The sequence below is a fragment of the Chlorocebus sabaeus genome, chromosome 26, assembly GCF_047675955.1.
Source record: "Chlorocebus sabaeus isolate Y175 chromosome 26, mChlSab1.0.hap1, whole genome shotgun sequence".
Lineage (NCBI taxonomy): Eukaryota > Metazoa > Chordata > Mammalia > Primates > Cercopithecidae > Chlorocebus > Chlorocebus sabaeus.
This window is the reverse complement of record NC_132929.1, coordinates 36,590,322-36,615,913: the sequence shown is the minus strand read 5'-3', so window position 1 is coordinate 36,615,913 and position 25,592 is coordinate 36,590,322. Positions and strand designations below refer to the sequence as shown.

General features: G+C 40.2%; 1 protein-coding gene across 1 annotated transcript in view; it reads left to right on the top strand.

The window, feature by feature from the left end:
* The window catches only part of RORA (RAR related orphan receptor A), a 746,629-nt gene that overhangs the window by 218,263 nt on the left and 502,774 nt on the right, over window positions 1-25,592 (top strand). The gene's annotated exons all lie outside the window — the stretch shown is intronic.

Here is a 25,592-nt window from a genome sequence, read left to right as displayed (position 1 = left end):
GATGCTAGAAGAAAATACAGAAAATGGAGCAGGATAAATAAGGTTTTAGCCGATAAAATATCTCAGATTAAAAACACTCTCAAAATAAACCTTGGTAAGACAGAAGCATTTAAAAATCAGGGAGAGCTTGCCGGGGAGGAAAGTCACAGGTTCCCTATTCCTTGTTCCCTAAACATGCTGTTAATTTTGACCACCCATTTGTCTTTCTACCCCTTTGGCTTGGTCTGTGTTCGCAGTGTGAAGTGAAAACTTGATAGGAAAATGTATTTCTTTTCTTAAGGCTTAGACAGTTACAGCCAAAATATTTTGTCATATTGGGTTTTGAATAATTGTGCCAAATCTACACTTAATTTTGCCTTAGACGGCTAGCCCTGTGACCCTAGTTAACCTGTATTTTCTCTTGTTCTTTCATCCTTTGGAAATGAGGTTCACAGAATACAAATTCAGAAGAGCATAAATTCTAACTCCTTAGAAGACAGGAATAGAAGTCAAAGTGACCTCAATAAATCAAAAGCAAGTTGAAGTTCAATAGGGACAAATGTAAGGTAGGATACTTATGCCCAATAAATGGACTCACAGTTTTGAAATCATCTGGGCATGACTGTGATGGAAAAGTGTCTCTCTGTCAATGACATGAGGAAGCCACATCCGCAGCCTTGTCTAAGGACCTACTGTGTGCCAGGCATTTTGCATAAGTCAGCCTGCTTACAAATGCACTGCAGTAATCTCAACAGTAACTCTCAAAGCTCTATATAATTTGTGCTCTCATTTTATAGATGTGGAAGCTGAGGCCAGGAGAGGTGAAATAATTCGCCCAAATGTTCACAGTTAGTGATTTAACTGGTTTTAGATCCTGCTGTATCTACTTGACCAAGCGTACTTCATTACAGAGCTGTTATTTAAAAAGACAGGCTGGGTGCGGTGGCTCACGCCTGTAATCCCAGCACTTTGGGGGACCGAGGCGGGCGGATCACCTGAGGTCAGGAGATCGAGACCATCCTGGCTAACACGATGAAACCCTGTATCTATTAAAAATACAAAAAACTAGCCGGGCGAGGTGGCAGGCACCTGTAGTCCCAGCTACACGGGAGGCTGAGGCAGGAGAATGGCGTGAACCGGGGAGGCAGAGCTTGCAGTGAACTGAGATTGCGCCACTGCACTCCAGCCTGGCAACAGAGCGTGACTCCGTCTCAAAAAAAAAAAGCCAACCCAGTTCTTGGCTATATTAACTGAGACTTTACTTGAGAACCAGATAATAACCTTTCCAGTATACTACACATTAATTAAAATGTAAAAGAAAAATGAATAGGAAAAACTGGAGCAAGTCCAAAAATACCCCACCCAGCAACAAAGGCAGCAAGAGAAATGTTTTAAATTGACCTAATAGGTAACAGGCTCAAGATCTTTGGGATTGCTTAGCTAGGAAGAATGCAACTACGAGGGTGAGTGACACTAATTCTGTAGACATCTAAAAGGCAGTAATAAAGATTCACATTTTACATCAGTATTTGCAGTTAACAAAGCATTTCCATGTCAGTTATCTTACTGGTTTCTCACAGCAGTCTTCTGGAGCAGGAGTCGGCAAACTTTTCTGTAAAGGGCTAGATAGTTAAATTTGTTTGGCTTTATGGGCCATGAGGTCTCTATCACAACTCCGCAACAAAAGCAGCCAGAGGCAGTTCATAAACAAATGGGCATGACTATGATCCAATAAAACTCTATTTACAAAAAGATATGACGAGCTGGATTTGGTTCTCCAGCTGTGGTAATGTGAATACATATTATTGTTTCCATTATTCAGATGAGAAAACTGAGGCTCAGACAAGTAAAGTGACTTATCCCATGCAACTGAATGAATAAACAATGTGTCTGCAACTGAATTCACTTTCTCTGGTTATAGTTTGGTGCTCCACAAACTAAATTGAAGACATGTACCCAGAAAGATTTCAGGGAAGTTTGTCATCCCAAGATACTGTTTACCTGTGATCGTAATTAAAATTGGGAGCAGACGAATCAAGAAGTTAGATGAGGCTGGGAGTGCAGTGGCTCTCGCCTATAATCCCAGCACTTTGGGAGGCCAAGGCAGGCGGATCACTTGAGCTGAGGAGTTCAAGACCAGCCTGGGCAACATGGTGAAACCCCGTCTCTACAAAAATTACAAAAATTAGACAAATGTGGTGGTGTGTGCCTGTAATCCCAGATACTCAGGAGGCTGAGGTAGAAGGATTACTTGAGCCCTGGAGGTCTGGGCTGCAGTAAGCTGAGATTACACCACTGTACTCTAGCCTCGGTGACAGAATGAGACCCTGTCTCAAAAAAAAAAAAAAAAAAAAAAAAAAAATGGTGATAACCTGGTTTAGTGAAACAGTGTTTGCCAGGCACTTGAGAAAGGATATTTTATCAAAAAACATTTATGTGCTAGCCTCCAATGTCTGTTATTAAAGTGATTGCTTAAGAATCTTTCTGAGACATGAATTTTGGTTGAATTATAGTATGCCTTTCCCTGGGAGAGAAAATACATTAGATGGCTTACAAATTCATCTGTCCAGTTATCTTGGTAGAACTTAATTTTAACTAGCAAAGGGTAGGATTGAGAGAGAATAAGGCAAGAGGAACAAGTTGGTGTTTGTTTGTGAGACTTGTGATGGGGAAGAAGGTTGTCAGCAAAGATTACTGTACCAATTTGGGTGCCCTATAGGAACAAATTGGGAGAACGGTGATAGTATTAGCTGAATTTACTGCATACTTAATATCATCTTCTAGCACATGTTTTACATGCTATGCTTGAATTAATTCATTTAATCTTCCAAACAATCTTATGAGATAAGTGATGTTTTTATTTCCGTTTCAGAGGTAGGAAAACTGAGGCACAAAGGCTCACAGTAAATATTGAAGAGAGCGCACATCAAAATCATGTTTTCTATAATCTGCTAGTGAACACTCCCTTCCTGGTCAGTTCTGGTGAATGGAAGCTCCACACCCCTGGAATGTTTGGACTGCATGCCTGTGCGTTTCATGCAATTGGCCAGACCAGGTGATCTCTCAGCTCCTTGTTTCTTTCATAGAGATGTAAATTGAGGGAAGCTGTGGAGAAAACAGAGGGCAAGCTCTTTGGAAATAAATGCCTCCTTCCTAGTGAAGCTTGAGGCTTGGTGGCATGAACTCTAAGTGAAGAATATTTCTTCTTGTTTGCTGAAAGAATCCTTAAGTAGGCACTTGGTAGCAAGTTTCGTTAAACCTAACCTGCTTAAGGGCTAAACCCTCATAAATCAAAATAGCTCAAGTGACTGCAGTAAATGCCAGGTACCCAGCAATGCCTAGAGTAATTCAGTCTGCTTTATGAGTGTCAAATAGCTAATACTTTTTATGTTCCTTTTTTTTTTTTTTTAATGCGTAGGAAAGCTTTTGCAGATACTCTTTCAGTGAGAGTATTTTCCCAATGTCTCCCTTGAGAAAATGGAAACCGCACTATGTTTCGTCTTTAGATTACAGGGTTTTTTGTTTGTTTGTTTGTTTTAAGCCACTATTCTCACAGATACTTTAAGTAAGATTTATACATTTAAAATCAAACAACAAAAGCAAAACTTTTGTCATTGTATTAGTCTTAACATCATTAGTTTTAGGATATCATTATTAGACTTCCTTCCCACATTTCTATCCTTCTAAGAAAATTCTCTTAGAATTCAGGAACTTTAATAACAGTTCTATAGAAGAGAAACAGATTGAGTGATGAGAGAATGGATCGAGGAAGAGAATGCAGAAGATACAGATGGTGGAGGAAAAGGAAAGAAATACAAAATGGAGATAGGAAGGAATGGACAAGAAGCCAGAAGTGTGTGCAGTTGAATGAGGTGGGTGGGAGGAAAGCTGGATTTGGAATCAGAAGATATGGGTTCAGTTCCTACCTCTGCCTTTGCCTAAATGACCTTTGCCTCCTCACTTGACTTCATCAGAATCTTTTTATATCATGAAGTAATAATCATATAACCTTACACGATGTTTAGGTGACATGATGTAGTTGAAATGTGCTTGGCTTAATCAATATATATGCATGGAATCTAAGAGTTTTGGAATAACAGCAGAACGTTGGGAGAGCGTTGATAGTATTGGCTAAATTTACTGCATACTTAATATCATCTAGCACATGTTTTACATGCTGTGCTTGAATGTTTTACATGCTATGCTGACATGTCGAAGCCCATGTCCAAAGGAACCAGGCTCATTGATGTAAGTAGAAATAGGAGGGAAGAACCTGAGGGAGTAAATTTATTTGAGTACTTCCAGCCAACAGTCCTCATCTCCAGGTTCTAAAGTCATGAAATGTTCCTATCGTCCACTGGGCATTACACAGCACCCCCTTGCAACTAAGTCCTAGTATGACTTAGGTGATGTTTTTATTTCCATTTCAGAAGTAGGAAAAGTGAGGCACAAAGGCTCACAGTAAATATTGAAGAGAGGGCATATCAAAATCATGTTTTCTGTAATCTGCTAGTGAACACTCCCCTTCCTGGTCAGTTCTGGTGAATGGAAGCTGCACACCCCTGGGATGTTTGGATTGCATGCCTGTGCGTTTTATGCAATTGGCCAGACCAGGTGATCTTTCAGCTCTTTGTTTCTTTGATAGAGAGTACTTGCAACTAAGTCCTAATATGGCCAAGGTCACTAATTTTCACTAGAACTTTATAAGCCAAGAATAGGGTCTAGGATATGGACCGTCTTAGATATGGATTCTTTTTTTTTTTTTTTTTTTTTTTTTTTTTTTTTTGAGATGGAGTCTCACTCTGTCGCCCGGGCTGGAGTGTAGTGGCTGGATCTCAGCTCACTGCAAGCTCCGTCTCCCGGGTTTATGCCATTCTCCTGCCTCAGCCTCCCGAGTAGCTGGGACTACAGGTGCCCGCCAACCTCGCCCGGCTAGTTTTTTGTATTTTTTAGTAGAGACGGGGTTTCACCGTGTTAGCCAGGATGGTCTCCATCTCCTGACCTCGTGATCCGCCCGTCTCGGCCTCCCAAAGTGCTGGGATTACAGAGAGATGGATTCTTAAAGAGATTATTTTAGCATTTCAGGGACATCTCAGACGGGACTCAAGATGACTCTACCTGAAACAGAACCTCTGTGTGATAGTATTAGATTCAAGTCCCAGGGTGCCCTGAAAAATTGCCTGTCCCAAATTATCTCAACTAGAAGTTTTTCCTCTCAAAAGCTAGGGATTTTCATAAGCCAGATTTACATTTAATTCTTCTCTTCCAGTGTCTTTCTTTTTAACTCACCATCTGACAAGGAATAGTTAGTATATAACCCAAAGCATATGTGGTAAGCTTGTTCCTCCCTGCCTAAATATGAGTTTAATAAAAAATAGCAGTTAAACATATGTTAAAAATGAAGCAGTACAGTTGGGGGCAAAGACGAAAAGGCAACACAACTGTTTATTAGTTGCGTTTTTCATTTTCATGTTCAGAAAATTTTAAGACTCATTTTTTTTCCAAGCTGCAGCCAGATCTGCACAGTTGCATACCCTGTTGAGGTCTTTACTTCCTACAGATGAACGCTAGGCTGACATGTCGAAGCCCATGTCCAAAGTAATGAACACCAATTAGCAAATTAATGGATTAGAATCCTTTTTATGTGCCAATTGCCCAGGTTAATCATGTCAGGACTAATAATATTTTACCTCAGGAGAGAGCTTTGACGTTACTTACAGAAATCAGTTTAAGTGTTACGTGACCTTGGTTCTGTGGATGCTAGTTCAAGATTTGTGAGGTCTAAACATAGTCAAGACAAATCAGGTGTTTCGATTTCTCACTGTTGTTAACAGCTTCAGTAAGACCATCTATCTGAATTAAAATTAAAGATAGTCTTGACCTTATAGGTGTAAATAGACAGTCTGTTAGCCAGTTTTTCTTTCCTGTATCCTAAGGATGAATCACGGTGGACATCTTTCGTCTTGGTGTGTTTCCACCAAGCCAAACACAGTTGTTTAAGCGTAGGACTATGTCCAGAGTTGTGTCGGTTTCTTTCATTAGAGTGAAACCAGGGCTGCAAGCCCTAAGCTTTTTTTGAAATGTGCATCCTTCCTATAATAAATTTTTACTCTATCTTAATGAAATCAATGGCAACTCTCTTACCCATCCCTCCCCCGGAATGGGCTACTTTATAGGGAAAGAAGGGCAGCATCAGGACCAAGAGGGGGATGGAGAACACCAAATTTCTTCTAACAGCGATGGCACTGAAAAACTTTTAATACTCAAAGTGATGAATCACTAATGGCATATCACATTCAGATTCACATTCGTATTTGCTACTCACAGCAGTCTTGTGAAGCAGTAGGCAAGGTGTCTTTTAAAGTCCACCTTCAAGATAAGGAAACTGAGACTCTCATAGGATGTTTATCCTATCAGAGTTGGTAAGTGGCAGGACCTGATCCTTTCTATACCCCGTGTCTTTCTAATTTCATTGAATGGATAATTTTCTATCCCTGGAGCTGCCCTTGGTCAGAGTCAGCAGAGAGGAAGAAAAGCAGTATACCTGCTCCTGTAATTTTTCTACATCAACATCATTTATTTCCAACTCATTTTCATCGTTTGAGAATGGGTGTACGTATGCAACTTTTCAAAAGCATAGTGTACTCAGTTGTGGATTTTTTTTTCTAATGGACTCAAGTAAAAGGCATTAAAAAGGGGTAAGTCAAATGTGTACAAAGGAGAAGAATTCCATCTGCATGGACATTTTTTTCCATAAGATTTCTTCCATTCTTAGAAATGACAGCATAAATGACCTGACTGTAGCTATAAGTCACAGGTGGAAAGTTCAGTTTTCCTTGCCTTCTGTGAGTCAAATTGACTCCACCCATCAGGGAACAGCCCAGTTTCAGACATGACCCTCTTCCTCAGGGCTGACCTATGCTCATTCCTGTTCATGCGTTCTTGATCACCTGCTCCAGAGACCCAGCTGATATACCTGGCTTGTGGGTGCGGCTGGAATGTGGCCAGATCTCTTGAGAGAACTAAATCAAATATTTTTATTAGCCCCCTTAAACCCAAGAAAGTAAATTCTTGGGTCCCATGGAGGAAAAAGTACAGTTAGGAGATGCATTAGACAGTGGGTTTCATTTTTTGTCGTTCATTTATTACACACACACACACACACACATACACACACACAGAATTTTGAAATTCTTTATACCTCCACATGTTTATCTAAAATTTGACATTTAAATTTTTTTTATCGGAAGTTTAAATAGTTCAAGAGCAGAGGATTTAATTTCTGGCATTTTATAAATATTTACATTTAAAAATAAAACTTCTCGCTTTTGAAATATATCTAGTGAAATCTAAATACTATTTTGGTATAAATATTTGCTGTCATTCTTTTTTTTTGAGATGGAGTCCGGCTCTGTCGCCCAGGCTGGAGTACAGTGGCATGATCTCAGCTCACTGCAGGCTCTGCCTCCTGGGTTCATGCCATTCTCCTGCCTCAGCCGCCCGAGTAGCTGGGACTACAGGCACCTGCCACCACGCCCGGCTAGTTTTTTGTATTTTTAGTAGACACAGGGTTTCACTGTGTTCGCCAGGATGGTCTCGATCTCCTGACGTCATGATCCGTCCACCTCAGCCTCCCAAAGTGCTGGGATTACAGGCATGAGCCACCGTGCCCGGCCTGTCATTCGTTTTTTTTAAAAATACACGAGCAAGCTCTTTTTTGATACCGAAAACTTCTACATCTTTTTTCTTACATTTCTATTATCCTAATTTTATCCTAATGTTATATATTTTTATGCTTAAAAATCTTTTATTGATCATGCTGTCATAATCCTTTTTAATAAAAATATGTATAAATAAATTTTTAAAATCCTATGACCATAAAGACATAGGTAATTTTTAAAACATTCTAGATTGATTTATCATTACAATGATTTTTAGAACAAATTTGATCAAAACAACACAAATGTATTGAACATTTCAAAAAACAGTTATTAAATATAGAAGTAAATGTGTATTAGAAATATATTTCTTAATGAGATGGATGGTTCTTTATTTCCAATTAGTTTATTTACCTAGGGATGAATATGATTTTTGCCAAGGGTTCAATGTCAGTTCCATTCCTTGTTTTAGTTCGTATCATATAAATGGTGGGAAACATTGCCTATCAATTATGTGATGGGAACAGATAGAGTTTAGTTAGAGCAATGTTATTTCCATTTTGAACCTCTGAATTATACACCCAAAACAGTCAACCACCTACCATGGATTTATAATGTCTTGATTATAGAAGGCTTACTTTTAACCCCTATATCAAATTGGTCCTTTCTGGGGCAGGAACTCCAGTGGTGTTCATAGTCCTGGATGGGAGTTATATATAATAGATTTGCCGTGGGTGAAAGTTACGTCTTTCTGCTTGAAGGTAAGAGAAGGAAACTTGTAAGTGTGAGTATACAGGCATGACCTCTTAACCACAAATGCATTATCAGACACGTTTAGGAAAGACTCCAGGAAACTGAGATTCTGGAATTTAATTTCCCTAAAATTATCTACGTACGTATATTTCTAGAAAGGATTTTTGTGACACTTCAAGAGGATACATTTTTTTCATTTGAAAACCACTATAATAGAGAAAGAAATAAGCTCCAAAAACCAAGAACTATAATTCAAAGGGAGCTAGAACTTAGGAGAGTAGGGACAGTCAGTTGCATCTAGGGAGCAATGATAAGGCATTCTTCAGGCAGAATATATTTCCCTTTGATTGTGAGTTCATGGTCTTTCCTGAGACAATTCCAACTGTGTCTGATGGGGAGTCTGGAGAATACCACTGCTGGAATTGGTGTGTTTCAGAGGCTGGCAGAGGAAGGAGCAACAGCATGGATTGTATGTGGCAGGTGTTTTTATTAACACATGCATTATCACTTTTATTTCTCACTTTATGGAGTCAAGTGAGACCTTTCCCAGGGCACATGGGCAGACTTTTCCCGCTCCAGAGTCCACCCAGGGGAAAAGTATCTATTAGTTACTTTCTCCCTCTTCTTGATACCTTCTGAGTTCCAACGAGTCAGAAGATAATCATAATCAGAATAACATCTCAAAAGAGGAGCTAATTGCAGTTTTTTCTTAGTTGCAAAAGAAATACATGGTCATTGTAGAAATCATGAAGCACACGGCACAAAGCAATAAAAAAAAATATTGCAGCCGGGCACGGTGGCTCACACCTGTAATTCCAGCACTTTGGGAGGCCGAGGCAGACAGATCACGAAGTCAAGAGATTGAGACCACTCTGGCCAACATGGTGAAACCCCGTCTCTACTAAAAATACAGAAATTAGCTGTGCATGGTGGTGCCTGCCTGTAACCCCAGCTACTTGGGAGGCTGAGGCAGGAGAATCACTTGAACCCTGGAGGTTGAGATTGCAGTGAGCTAAGATCGCACCACCGCACTCCAGCCTGGCAACAGAGTGAGACTCCTTCTCAAAAAAAAAAAAAAATATATATATATATATATATATGTGTGTGTGTGTGTGTGTGTGTGTGTGTGTGTGCGTGCGTGTAGCTAAGCCTACCACTGAGCGGTGACTGTGAACATTTCAGAGTATCTATATTCATGAGGAAGGCACATGTACACACATACATGGACATACGCACACCTACGCATGGCCGAGAGAGGAAGTTTATATGGTTTAGACCAGACTACCCCTGAGTTTAGGTTTTCATTCTCTCATTTTCCAGTTTCTTCATTTGTGAAAAGACCATAATAATAGTACATACTATATTGAGTAGTTGTGAGTGTTAAATAATGCAAGTACGTTTAGCTATACACTTAGAACATGATAAGCATTGTATGGATATGGATAATAAATATATGTGTGTGTATGTATATATACATATTATAGAGAGAGAGAGATCTTTCAAATTTTGTTTTTAAGTTAGCAACATTTCCTGAGCATTTCATTAGTTATCTATTTGTTGTAAGCATAACTTTTGTTTTTATTTTTTGAGACAGAGTCTCGCTCTGTTGCCCAGGCTGGAGTACAGTGGCACCATCTCAGTTTACCGCAGCCTCCACCCTCCAGGTTCAAGTGATTCTTCTGCCCCAGCCTCCAGAGTAGCTGGGATTACAGGCACCCACCACCACGCCTGGCTATTTTTTGTATTTTTTATTAGAGACGATGTTTCACCATGTTGGCCAGGCTGGTCTCAAACTTCTGACCTCAAATTATCTGCCTGCCTCGGCCTCCCAAAGTGCTGGGATTACAGGTGTGAGCCTCCACACCCGGCCAAGCATAATTTTTAATCACATCTGTTGTATGAATGTAACACAATTGATTTAACCAATCATCCTCTTGTTGAACCCTCAGATTGTTTCCATCAATTTGCTAAACAATGCTGTGATGAACATCCTACTGTATACGTCTGATACAATATGCTGCTAAAAGTGGAATTGCTGCATTAGAATCTGCACATTTAAGGCATCTGCAACATGTTGCCTAATTTAACTCCACAAAGACTACTCATTTCTATTCCAACTTTGAATAGACATAAGAGCACCCATCTGCATAAACCTTCATCAACATTGGTATTATCTTTCTTTTTCATCTTTGCTAATTGGATAACTTTTTTAAAGTGTAACACATTTTAGTTTGCATAGCTTTGATTATAAGTGAGGTTCGACATTTTTTTTTCATTTCTTTACACTTTAAAAAATCTAACCGTGAGAACGTTTGCAGGTGTGCATTCTTCTTATGTTGCTGAGTGTTATTTACTCCCAGATCCATGTCTGTATCCATCTCTCTTTTCTGCAGGAGACATAAAAAAGTTCAGCTTTCCTAGAATGGGGTGTGTGTATAAGAGGTTTAATCAATAACTGACAGAGGAAGTGGGGGTTCAGAGTACCCTCCCAGGCCTCTGTGGATTCCTTCTCTTTCAAACTGGCTGCTGCTTCTCTGACAGGTATACTTCTTAGCTCCGGGGACCTGGACCAGACAGCCCTCACTCTGCCCCCATGTGCCTTGGGACTCTGGACCTTGCAGAAATACTTATGGCCTGAAAAATGCAAAAGGTCGCAGACTTATTTTTAGATGAAAAAAAAAAAAAGACTCCATTTTAAGCATAAAGAATTCTATAATAGGTTGCTTCCTCTTGCTGTATTATTTGTATTGTACATATTAGTCTCTCTCTCTTTCTCTCTCCCTCTCTCTTCTCTCCCCTCTCTCTCCCCATTTCTTTCTACTTCTCCCCTCTCCCCACTGCCCCCTTTTTGGCAAATTACACTTTTCCATGACAAGAAGGAAGTACTGTCAATAAAGAAAGCAAATGCATGACAAAGATTTCAAGAGTTGAAACCTCCTCTTGTCTGACTCCCCTTCACTCTGGGATCTGAACCGTGTGACAGAAGCTCCCTGTGGCGTGTCTTTAGTCCCTTCACAATGGGATCTTGTTTTGTTCCTCAAACCTTTATTTTTTTTGGGGGCCATGAAAAAAGATTTCTCATAGAGAGGGAGAGAGAGAAAGACTACGTGAGAGAGAGGGAAACAGCGGTGTCTCCAAGGCTTATTCCTTTCTCTACTCATTCTCCCTGTTCCAGATCCTTCCCATCTGCTTCCCACCAGGAAAAGCACACGGCCTTGTTAGCCACGGCTGGAGTGAATCACAGCTATTATCTGTACCTTTCCTTAGATTTCAGCCACTTCTTTCTTCTAAAAGCAGTCCTGTATCAAGATAATTTCTTCTGTCTTCCCACTCCCCATGGCTGGCCTTGTTTTGCATTTTGTAGTTGAAAGGACATGAAATAGACTTTAACATTTGCTTGGTTAAATAAATATTCACAGGCCTCACTTAGACACACAAACCCACACGGTCAGTGTGACTACAATAAGCATATGAAGGCACCAGAGATAAATCTAGTTTGTCTTTGAGTTTTAAAAGTTGGCATCTCCCAGCTGGAATCCTTGAGTGGGCCTGCATTCATATATATTCAGTACAAGCATAAACAGCATCCTAATTAATGAATTTGTTAATTATTCTTGCCAACTGAGGACAAAAAACATTGTTTGGTCTCTAGCCATTGTGTGTGTGTATATGTGTGCGTGAATTTGGAATCCCCAGATTTCAAATCACTAAATCAACAGATTATATAGTCCTCAATCCCTCAAGACTTCTGAATGGCTTGGAGGTTATTTCTTATAGCGGTTAATTATCAGGAACAACCTTTCTGTTTAGGCTGCATACTATATAGCCTATATAATGGATACATAGATTGATACAGATTGTTGGTTATGTCCTTGTATTTTCAAGTGATTTACAGAAAACCAGTTCTGTGACACTGATAAGCTCATATTCCCTGGCTGGGTGTATCTAATAACTCTTCAAACTGGAGCATCCGCTCCATGGATGAAATGCTCACTTTGCAGAGTTTAAACCCTAAAGCGGCATGATTTGCTTTCAGAGATTGGCCCTCTGACTAGATGACACTTTGGATAAAGTAAGAAGTAGGCTGACTAGTTTCTAAATTAAAGGTAGGCTGCATTCTGAGATGCTAACATATTTTTTTTTTTCAGTATAATGCAATCCCTTTAATCTTTTTATATGGTATTGTTTTAACACTGAGCAAGACGCCGCAAAGCCCAAGATTAAATTAGGAGAAATCCCCCTGCTGCTTCTATTGAATCGAGTTAATATAATGACTTTATTGTTAAATTAAAGAAAATGAAACTTGCCATGTGGAAGAAATATGGCTGATATCACAGTGGGATGTGGTTTTCACCTTCCTACCTTACTTCCGTGTTAGTTAGAGGTAGCTTTATGGGTTCAGATGCTGCAGCTTCAACACTGACGCTGTGTCCCTTGGGAGGTGAAAACTGACAGATAAGCTTGGCACATGAACCAGAAGGGAACTGAAACCTCTCAGGATGACCAGATGGGAGGGTCAGCCTTCCTGGGACTAACTCCGCCTTCCTAGATGCAGGTACTAACGTCATAAGGACATGGTTTCTGTTTCCCTCCCATTCATTCTATTGAAAGACAAACATGAAACCAGTCAGCCCGCCTCAACAGGCCGCCAGAGAAAGGAGCTCATTTGGCGGCCACCAGCTCCCCAGCTGCCCTGCCTGTTCATGGCCACCTCCGTGGGCCACGCTCTGTTTGAAGTTGGCCATCTCCGCTCTAGGACCGCCTTCTTTCCTCCTGCCCGCCTCAGCCAACTCTTGCCTGGATCTTTGTATGACTGTGCCGTTCTTGTCATTCTGTTCTTGGTTTAAATGCCCCTTCCTCAGAGAGTTCTTTTGTCCTTGGCCACATAGAAATAACCCCTCAGTCACTCTCTGTCCTATCCCTTGATTTAATTTTTGTCCTATTTCACACTGCCAAATATTTCTTCCGTATTAACTTATGCTTTTACAGCTGTTCGCTCCTCCCACTAGAAAGTAAACTCTGCCAGCGCAGTTACCACGTTGACTTCCCCTACTGTATCCCCAGTGTCTAGAACAGAGCAGGCACTCAGTAGATACTTGTAAGTGACTCCACGATCCACCCGTGTGAGCTTGGGCAGGCTTCTTGACTTCTCTGAACTTTTGATTGCTTGCTTATAGTGGTAGATACAATAAATGCCCATCTCCCAGCAGCACTGTAAAGCTTAAATCTTATTGCAAGGAAACTAGCCCGGCACATCATGTTAGTTTTCTTCCTTTGACTCTAAAATTTCAGCTTCAAACGCTTTGTGTTCCTCTTGGAGCCCTTACCTTACTCAGCCAGGAAGCAGATTGTTTTGTGGTTGATAGTTCCAGTGGGAATCTGAGCGCTAGGTTGAGTTATTAATGACCTTTTCATAGCACACTCTTGCCCTCTCACGGGGATTTATAATTCATTTTTCAAAAGCATTGTTTCCTCCAGCAGACCATGGATTGGTAACTATTGTGTTTGTCTCAGTGGTGAGGAACAGAGTGATGAGATTGCAACTTGGGATGGGACAAAGCAGGCCAGGGTCAGAATGTCGGAAGGACTTGCAAGAAACCAGTGGGTTAGACATTTGCCCAATAATAAGGTAATTTAAATGGAGTGTCCTCAGAAACCTACCTGATACTTTTACTAACCTCAGTTAAGAGAGGTCTGTTTTTAAAATTTATTTTTAATTAAAAGATTATCATAAGCTAGAGGAATCTTCATAGTCATTTGCTACAGTCTTCTTATCTTAAAGATGAAGAAAACTGAGGCCCAAGAGGGTAAGATGCTTGTCTCAAGTGTCCCTACATGACAGTGACAAGCCGGGTCCACTCAGGTCCCCTCATTCCCTGGCTGATCACTTCCCACTTCGCTTGCCTGGCCTCCCTCTGGAAATGGCCACCTGAATTTCCCCTGCTTTCATTTAATTTACTTAAAGCCTCTTATAAGAGTCAGTCATGTGCTTGACAAGAGTAATCAAATTGCCCTTTTTCTTTTCTTCTGAGGTCAAAACCACCCCAATTCCACTAACTTTCCCTCACCAGGTCTATTTTCTGTCAAGTTAGTGGCTTCTGTTCTCCGGTTCAATCCTCTGCGCTAGCTTTGCCCCTACTTGAAGGGCAGTGGCTGGACACCACCTCTCCCTGCTATCCTAGGCATGCTCCCTGGACAAGGATCTCCTTGCCTTTGAACCTGTGATCCTGGTGTCCCTTCACTCACCAACGTGAGTCATTATCCATTTCGATTATGGGATGTTCACTTTGCCTCTGATGTCATTCCCAGTCTTGGTTCCTCGCATCTTTTACGTTAGTTGGCTGGTCAGTAGAACGATCTGTTCCCAGGCCTTAAAATGTCCAGTTAATCTTAGGTAAACCTGCGTAAGCCACATGTTAAGCTGATTAAAGTATGATCTAGTATAATGATCATTTTTCTTTAGTATAATGAACGTTTAAAAAATTCTTGCCATCATCATCGAGAAGAACTAACCATCAACTGTATTTTCCAAAAAGATATTTAGCTAATAATTCTTTAAAACCTAAATGCTAAGTATATCCTATAATTTTACATCTGTTAAGCAATTTGAACTGTGAAATGTTAACACTTAAAAAAAAAAAAAAAACTTTGCTTTTCCAGCTGTTGATCTGCTGGAAACATTTAATGTTACCATGCAGGAAGTCTCCCTTGCCATCTTGAAGCAGTTCTGTTAGGATGCCTTTTTTTTGAGGGAGAAGGGGACAGATTAATTTCTTGTCTGTAATTCAGCTGTTTTTATTTTCTTTTCACATGCAAAGTCTGTTTAGAATTTGCCCCCAGAATCTGATCCTCTTCTAAATGGCCACAAGCCAGTTTTCATGGCCCTCAATTCAGAAGGGGTGGGGTCATCTTTGAAGCTGGTGGGAGGGGGGGATAAAGAAGCCAGCCGCAAACTCTTTTCCTTTCCTTCTTGTTCACATGCACAAAGGCCTGTCGATTTCCCTAAGGAGCCCCTGGGACTCTGTGAAGGCTGAGCCCCCAGCACACACAGACAGATGTACAGGAAGTCTTGATAAGGCTGCAGCAGGGGGAGAGATGGGGTGAGCTTAGGCACAGGTGTGGGAGAGATGGGGCGTGGACACAGCCTGCCATGTAATGAAGGGCATGTCTAAAAGACAACATACCTCCTACTTTTGAATATATGAAGATTTTCCCATGTGAAATGGGGATGCAAGTTCATTTATTTGGCCTCAAAGGTAAGCCAACATCCATGAATATAAGGTAGCAGGAGTCAGATTCCAGGTCTGTGCCGGGAACATACCCTCTGCTAGTCTGGGCTACCTATGGTGGAGTGAGTCTTAGTGGCAGTGAGCTCCCTGTCGCTGCACTTTTGAGAACCCCATGTTCAAATGGGGCCTGAGAAACTTCCCACAGTGTTTCAGGGCTCCTTATGCCATGAGAGGAATCTTTCTATCAAACGGTGAGGATATTTTCACTGCTCAGCTACCTCTTCCTCACTTTTAATTGTTTTCTATGCCAGGGGTCCCCAGAGGATTTAGTTTCAAAAAGAATTCCACTGCTTGAACACAACAGCCACAACTGCTTGATAACCACCACGCCTGATGATTTCAGGCTTTCTTCTAGCTCTGGGATGCTGTGACTGTAGCAGAATCCAGTGTGGTTGTTTATTGGGTTCTGGATCCTCCTCTCCCCCTGGCAACCACCCAGTTTAGCTGTCTTGAACCTTTCCCAAAGTGATGGACCTTCCTGTCACTGAGGGGAGATAGCGCTGATCTGCGTCTTCTATGGCTGTTCCTTGTCAGTTTGGTTCTTGTTCTGAAAAATGAATATTATCATGCCAGTCTCCCAGGATGCTGAGGTGTTGCTTCGATTCTACAAAGCGGTAGGTGGGTGGGCCCTGGCCAAGCTGAGAGAGACACTGGGGACCTGTTAAGAATATCACAAAGTTATCAGCCTTCTGAAGAGGCTGTCAGAAATATACATGGTGGAGCGGGTGCGGTGGCTCACACCTGTAATCCCAGCACTTTGGGAGACTGAGGCCGGCAGATCACCTGAGGTCAGGAGTTTGAGACCAGCCTAACCAACATGGTGAAACCCTGTCTCTACTAAAATGCAAAAAAATTATCTGAGTGTGGTAATGCGTGCCTATAATCCCAGCTACTTGGGAGGCTGAGGCACAAGAATTGCTTGAACCTGGGAGGCAGAAGTTGCAGTGAGCTGAGATCACACCACTGTACTCTAGCCTGGGCAACAGAGCCAGACTCTGTCCCCACAAAAAAAAAGAAAAAGAAAAAGAAATATACATGTTGAAGCCTGGGCAACATAGTGAGACTCCATCTCTAAATTTTTTTTTTTTTTTTTAATCAACCAGGTGTGGTGTTATATACCTGTAGTCCCAGCTACTCGGGCGGTTAAGGTGGGTGAATCACCTGAGTCCAGGAGTTTGAGGCTACAGTGAGCTGTGATCGTGCCACTGTACTCCAGCCTGAGTGGCATAGCGAGAACCTGTCTCAGAAAAAAAGAAACAGCAATACATGATGAAGGCAGCTTTGGTTAAAAGGAATAGATAAAGCAAAGCAAACCCACATGGGGTTTCTGAACCTCCCTCGGAAATTTCGAAGCTATGGTTGAGCCACACCTATTGGTCTCTAGAGTGGATTCAGTTCTGCTCTTGGGCATTAAGTCACCCGTCTTCACCCGAGCATCGTGATAGTGTCTGTGCATTGTGGCTCACTCTCTCCAGAAACAATGTGTTGAAGACATAAACAAGAGTATTATGTTTTGATTAAGCCTAATGAATGGTTTCCATGAGATTATGGCTCTTTTACTTTATCATGGGCAATTCTTAAAGCCATAGAAAGAAAGATGACTTGCCCAATCACTAAAGCAAAGTTAAAGGAACCTTCAAGGTCCAGATGGGAGAAAATGTGGGTTTCTGCTGACAAAAACACTTTTTAGAATCCTCTATTGTAGAGATGGGTGGATGGGACAGCAGCAACATAAATTTGAATTTTTTTAAAGCCATAACTGTCACATGGAAGATATACACGGGTGCTTTCTAAGAAGATAAATACGAGTACTTGAGTATACCAGTAGACTATCTTAATTTTTAAAAAACACTTTGAGAAGTAGCCATTCTCAGGGGAAAAACAATTTTTGAAGACGTTGTTAATATTAATAAAAATATTACTTTCTAGAAAGTTGATGACATACAAATATATATTTTCTTTAAAATATTATAGAAATGTCATGTAAAATAAAACTAATGAAAAACTGGAAGGAGAACAGACTTGACTCTCAGAAAATTCATGTTTGGCATGAGACAGCTGTTATGTTCGTAGACAAATTGTTTTCCTTCTCTGAACCTCTATTTTTATATTGATTTAGTATGAGAATAGACTATAAATCCTATACCTTTTCACCTCTGAAGTGCTGTCATTCTCTTCCTAAATCACACAAACATTCTTACTTAATCTGCAAATTAGTATAATTCAAACAAACCAATTACATTGACCCTCCCCTCCATGCTCCCGGCTAGTACTTCCCACATCAAAAATCTGAGAACAACTAATTCATGCACCTAATATATTTTATTTTCAGTTTATAAGAATCAAACACACACACACACACACACACACACACACACACATACCGATATCATCTCTTCTTCCATAAAAACCTTTTTGACCCACTGTGGACTTTATAGGCTACTAAAATGTATTTGAGGATGGTAAGAAAAAATTACGTTAGATTCTTCTGAAGATATTCTATTGTATTTAAAGGGTAACTGATGATATGACAGAATGTATGTATTTCCTGTGCATTTTTACAGTAGCTGCCACTTCATTGTGCTGGTGTAGACCTCAATGTGTTACTGAAACAGAAGACCTAAAATTCTTAAATTTTAAATCAGATATAATGAACATACAGCAAAGTATACAGATCTTGTGTTCAGTTCAGTGAGTTTTGGCAATCATATACACCCACGTATCCACCAATTAAAACAAGATATAGGGCCAGGCGCGGTGGCTTATGCCTGTAATCCCAGCACTTTGGGAGGCCGAGGCAGGCAGAACACTTGAGGTCAGGAGTTTGATTCCAGCCTGGCCTACATGGTGAAACCCTGTCCCTACTAAAAATACAAAAATTAGCTGGGTATGGTGGCACATGCCTGTAATCCCAGCTACTTGGGAGGCTGAGGCTGGAGAATCACTTGAACCTGGGAGGTGGAGGTTGCAGTGAGCTGAGATCGCACCACTGTACTCCAGCCTGGGCAACAGAGTGAGACTCCATCTCAAAAAAAAAAAAAAAAAAAAAAAATCTAGATCATTTCCATCCCTCTAGAAACTTCCCTTACATAAGCTCTTAAATATCTTAGTTTCTCATTTTTGTTCTTTTTATCAATCCATAAACAAGAATCACTGGAAAGGGGATGATTTGATAAGCAAGGAACTTTCACAGCTACTTGCAAGGAAACTATTTTCCCCTTGAACTTGACTCAAAGTATTGACTGCTTTTCTTGAACGGAATGGTCAGATGTGCGTTCTTTTTTCGTATTCATACTCTGTGTGTGGACATAACAATGAGCACATAAATATGTGTGGCATACTATTTGGTTAGCGAACATTTACAAAGAAGTCTTCACTGTCTTGTGGGGAAACCCCAGGGTATTCTGCCAGGGTATCAGCAGACTCTGTGGACCAATGCAGTGATTTGAAAAGGAATACACATCAGGCATTTTCGAGGGAGTCTTGATTTGGGCCATCAGATATGTGCTCAGACGTCTGGGGACAAGAGACCTTGTGCTAGAGGTTTTTTACTAAGTGAGCAGGAGGAAGCCCCACCAGTCTGAAGGAAGGAGACCTTGTCAGGGGGAGGATGGGAAGGGGAAGAGGAACCAATGAAGGAAGATGCATCTTCCAAGGTCACCCCTATCAGAATGTGAGCCAGGAAATAGAAGGGAGCACCGGTGAGACCCTGAAGGCTAGGAGGCCTTGTGCTGGCCGAGAATCATTTGAGAACGCTCGGGAAGATCAGCTGCCACACCTGAGGCAGGCCCTCATTCATCTGAGCCTCTGTCCCCGGACCGCTAACAACCAGCTCAAATTGGCTGATTTTTCCACATTTGTCAGGGAGCCAGCTGCACTGGCTCAGCTGAGCATCTGCGGAAAGGAAAGAAGAGAACTAGAAAAAAAAGAAAGCTTTTAAGTCATTATTCTTATTCATTTCCCTATTCTCTGCCCCACCCTCCCAGTCTCCACTGCCATGCCTCTTTCTTCTTCTTCTTCTTTTTTTAAAAATCTTTTTATAACAATCTTTTCCTTTATGCGGCGAGAGCCATTGGCATCCTTCCAGTGACCTGTCTGTAGAGAGACACTCCTCCCTTGTAATTAGGCCTTTGGTATACCACTTCCTGATTTTCTTCTCTTTCTTTCCCTTTTAAAGTTTCTGGCCCTTGACACCCTAATGCCCCAGTGGAATATCCACACTTGTTAAAACGAAGGGTCTTCAAAAGGGTGATAAAGTTGGCTTTCTCAAGGAGGCCTGTGAGTTCATTCAGGCCTGTGGTTACAATGGACTAGGGCATGGAAGGACCTGAAAGAAGATGTATGTTGAGATGTCTTCATTCTGGTTGCAGTCTCACCTACAGTGCTCTCTCAGCATCCTGTTCCCTGCTTGTGGACCACTTGATTTCTGGTCACAGTTTTTGCATTTCACCATTCCTGGGCTATAATCATGTAGGCTTCAGGGCAAGAGGATAGGATTTCTCCTTGTCAAATCCTCCTGCAAGGACAGAAAGAGCTGGTGCCCAAAGAAGCAGGGAAAGGCAGAGATGGCAACAGGAAGCCAGGCGGATGGCCTAGACCCCATTCTCCTGGGGCTCATGAAATGGTAGTCAAAGGAGAAGGGAGGAGTTTTGAGTAGGCCAGAGCATGGAGATGTAGGTCTGGTTATTTACACAAACAATTGGTTACATTCCATTCAGTGTCTTTTAAAGAAAATCGGTAGCAGAATATTTACATTTACAGCTACCACATTGAGGAGACTTGCATTGGAAGCCTGTAAGTGTTGTAATACTGAAGTTTTTGGAATATAAAGAAGAAATTATGAGGGGCTTTAGGCTTTTCCCATCAGGATTAGTGCCATTCACTTCTGTTCTCTTTGTTTTGAAATCTGTAATGCAAAAATAAATAAATGCCACATGGCTTAGATAACCACTCTTAGTGACCTCTGTTTATCTGAGGTAGCTTTTAGAGATAAACTTGTTTGTCCAGTTCAAACTTGGACAAAACATTGAATTTTTAATATGCTCTCAGATTGATTTCCTGATGAACCCAAAGTTTTACCAGGTTACTTAGTGCATTTATACCAGATGAAGGTAACACAGGTTTTTTTGCCCCTTTTATAGGTCTTAGAATTTTTAGATAGAGATTGTATTTTATTTTCCTTTGAAAATTATGTATCTAGATAAATATTATAGGGAAAATGTTTTATCAATTTACCTTTGGTGTACAGGGATCCACCCCCGAAATTGTCTTTATCCAAGCTACTAGTAGCACTATTTGTGGGTGTCTAAGAATACCAGATGCTTTTTCTGATGGTTTAAAAGATTGAAGTTAGATTCCTTAGAAAAAGGAGTTGGACTGGTTGAATGAGAATTAAATGGGGTACTGATAGTAATGACATATCTACAACATTTAAGGTAGATCCCAGGCCTTTTTTTTTTCCCCCCCCGATGGAGAGTCTTGTTCTGTCGCCCAGGATGGAGTGCAATGGCGCAATGTTAGCTCACTGTAACCTCCATCCACTGGGTTCAAGCGATTCTCCAGCCTCAGCCTCCCGAGTAGCCAGGATTACAGGCATCTGCCACCATGCCTGGCTAATTTTTGTATTTTTATTAGAGATGGGGTTTCACCGTGTTGGCTGGCTGGTCTTGAACTCCTGACCTCAAGTAATCCACTGACCTTGGCCTCTCAAAGTGCTGGGATTACAGGAGTGAGCTGCTGCGCTTAGCCGATCTCAGCTCTTTAACTTCCTTTGTAAGTTCCTTAGCCAATCTATCAAAAGGGGACACTAATACCTTCCCCACAACAATATTGTGAAGGTCAATGAGATCCCATATATAAAGTGCCTGAGAAAGAATACTTGGGACCTGATACATGCTAGAAGAATGCACAGATTTAGCCATTTCTCAGAGACCTGCAGCACACTTTTTCAATTGGAAATGTTACCACTATCCAAGAAAGAGCTGAGCTTAACATAATGAGAATATTGTAAGTAGACAGATATAACCTACATTAAGTAACCAATGCCAAGGACAAGTAAGTATGGCAGAAGAGACATGATCAGAAGCTCGTGCTTTCCATTTCAAAATAGTCCAGCACCTTGTGGGGATGGGGTGGGTGGTGGGACATCTGCAGTTTATGGACCAGTAGTTTCATCCTGAAGCACTTGAAATTTTTTGGTATGCGGATCCAGGAAAGCCTTTTGCTATATGGCTTTCTCTTTTGAGTGTCAGTGTTTTAAGTATCAGTTAAGTACTCAAACCATACCAAAGTAGACTTTATTTTTAAAGCACAGATTGACTTTTGACTTGCTTAATATCTACAGATGCATTCTGATTTCCAGATATACATCCTTCTCTTGTATCTTTGCAACCTGTGTGAATGGCTCTCTGAAAACATCCACGATGTCAGAGGCTCTGACTGTGGGACAAGGGTTGACAACAGATGAGTAGATGATCGTGGAGGTAAAGCTCCCCTCTCAGAACCATGGTGGCAATGAGGAGAAGGAAGTGATCCCACAGTAGCTTCCCATCTATATCTAGGCCTGGATACCCACTTGTGGGGGATAGGAAGATATAGTCTTGACTATTCTTTGTTCCCGTTCTTATATATGTTGTGACTATAGGACCTACCCTACGTGGGTTGTAATGGCAAATTTGTAATGTGTGGGTTGTGTAGGCCCTTCATCCTATGGCAAGCATAGGAAATACAAGTACTAGATTTCCCTCCGTAAGTGCCAGTGTTTCTTAAAATCTTCGGTTAACTTCATCATAGTTCAGTGCTTAACCAGAAATGAATGTGGCCTAAATCCTAGCAACTAGTTGAAATTGTTTTAATCAAGTCTTCCTTTTTTTCCTCTCCTCTCCATCATTCCAGACCCTTCTCTGTGCCATTTCCTCCAGCAGGAATCCATTTTTCTTCCTTGTTTGAAACTCTGGTGTTTATTAATACAATAATAATGTGTAAAAGCATACATTATAGTACTAACAACATTTTCATATGGATCTTTTTTACTTAACACTATTTCACATCTGCTTCTCCTTAAATCCAAAGACTTGATTTTATTTGTTCATTTACCATAGTGTTGTTATTTCTTATTGTTAGACATTGAGGTTGTTTCTAACTTTTTACTATTTTATTTTATTTTATTTTATTTTATTTTATTTTATTTTATTTTATTTTTGAGGCAGGGTCTCGATCTGTCTCCCAGGCTAGAGTACCGTGATGCCATCGTGGCTTGCTGTAGCACAGGTGCTTGCAGCATCAAGCCCAGATAATGTTATTTATTCATTTATTTATTTGGCAGAGATGGGGTTTTGCTATGTTGCCCAAGCTGGCCTTGAACTGCTGGGCCCCAGCAGTCCTTTCGCCTCAGCCTCCCCAGGTGCTGGGATTACAGGTGTGAGCTGCCACACCCAGTCTTCACTTTTAAATACCATTTTATATTTTTAAAACATTACTACTTTTATTTTTTTTCATCTTTTGAACCATTTTTTTTAGCAAAAACTCTTAGAATTATTGTTATTAAGATACAAACACTCTTAAAGCTTTTAGGACTTTTGATATGTATTGCCTGTCCAGTTAATTTTTGCGTTTCTAAAGTGGTGCAGAAATATCCTCTATCGACTTCTAATAGGAAGCCTATTACCTCCTTGAAAACCCACATTTGAGTCTTCCCTTACCCAGTCTGTAGTTTCCAAGTAAATCCTATGGTCTTTATTCTGTCTGTGGTATTTAATTCATTCATTCATTCATTCACTCAACAAACAGTTTCTACTTGCTTTACTGGTATTTGTTCTTTGGTCTTTGGCTGGAAGTCAGCTTGATACAGGAAGTTCTGTTCTCTTGCCACCTGGTTCTGAGAAGAAGAGTGAAGTTGTTTCCTGAGTATAGACCAGGTCTTCTCAACAGGGACTGGGTTTTCCATTCATTTAAAAAAATTTTTCTTTTGTAGTGAGCATCCAGTAATTATTGAATAAATGAAAAATGAATGAGATTTGACTCTTGCTAATTTGAAAAATGGTTGTTTGCTTTTTTAATAAACATGACATATAGATAAAGATTACTTGGGATTTGATGACATAACGTTTTAGTTAGTTGTCAGTAACTCACTTTAGCTAAATCTAAGGTTTATAATTTGATTTTTGCTTGCCTTGTATTTTGAGATTCCATTTACTTTAAGTCCTTTATAATGTTTCATGCTTGACACCCTAAAGTATTGAGTAAATGTGTATTAAATAATGGTCCAAGTATATTTGCTTTTTTGGAACCCTGGAAAACTCATGCTGTAGGTGTGGGTGTTTGGGCTTGGATGTGTGTGTGTGTGCATACACAGGTGTGTGAGGAAATAACTTTGTAATTGTATATGTAACATATTTCACACATTTTAAATTATCCATTGCCTCATTCAGAGAACCCAAGTTCTTCCAGAATCTGCTGTCTTATCAGTTTACATTCCCGATGAGTATTCATGATAAAGATGTCGGCTGTTTGATCAGCCTTTTCTTATCCGGGAATGATTGGAAATGAAAGAATTACACCATTTCTTAGCAATGCTTAGGACTCCTGATTACATTTTACTTTTTATTTTGTTTTCATAACTTGCTACAAAAGGCACAGCAGTAGAAATTTACTCATTTTTCTACTTCTTAATAATTGAGTTACTGCCCAGTCATAATGTGAGACGAATATAATTATATCCCAAAACAAGGGCTAATAAGAAAAGAAAATCACACACAAGCCTTCCTAATTCCAAAGTATCCTAACACTTTTACACTATTAATTGTCAAATTAAAATTTCTTTTATTATCTCATTAAGCCCTCTGAGTACATAAACAGTGCATTAGGGCATAATTGGAGCTTTTAAAAATAAAAGTTATATTTGATCTAACAAGATAAAGTCTGTTGCTATTGATTTTCCTGGGAAACAAAAAGCTCAGATCTCAGCATGAACCAAATGAAACTATTGGATCCATGAGTTCAAATTAGTGGTATTAATCATATGACCTCAGGGTGTTTGAGTGGAGAGTAAAAGTTAGTAATCTCTGACAAAAATAATTATTCACAGAATTTGTAGCCAAAGAAGTTCTAAGTATAGTGGATGGACCTGTGAATGGACTACTTTTCTTATAAAAATAAAAGTGAAAAAGTGGTTCTGGAGTGATGTGGACTAGATTCCAATCCTGGCTCTACCATGAACAAGCTAAATCACCTCGGGCAGGGTTCCTGCCTCAGTTTCCCCATCTTAAAGCAGACTTAAAGCAGCAATTCCACCCTTGAGTATATACCCAAGAAAAACATATGTTCACACAGAAATTTGAATGTTTAGAGCAGCATCATTCATAATAGACAAAAAGCAGAAACCATCCAGATATCCATCAGCTGATGAATGGATACATAAATAGTGGTTTTACGTACAATGGAATATTATTCAGCCATAAAAAGGAATGACGTACTGATATATGCTACAACTTAGATGAAGTTTGAGAATATTATGCTAAAAGAAAGACCATACACAAAAGTTCAGATATTAGATCATTTCTTTTATATGATATACCCATAGTAGGCAAATTCATAGAGACAAAAAGCAGATTTTGACAAAAAGCGGTTAAGAGGAGATAAGAGGAGAAGGGGATGGGGAGCAATTATTTAATAAGTATGGGTTGTTTTTCAGGGGCGATGAGATTGTTTTGAAACTAGAAAGAGGTAGTGGTTGCAGATTATCATGAATACACCAAATGCCACTGAACTGTGCACTTTAAAATGGTTAATTGCATCTGATGTACCTTTCACCCAAATAGAAATAAAATAAGAATGCTTTTCCCTAAAGGTGATTAGGTTTAAATCAGGATGATGTATATACTGTGGACATTTAAAAAATACCCTTTTCTTTCTT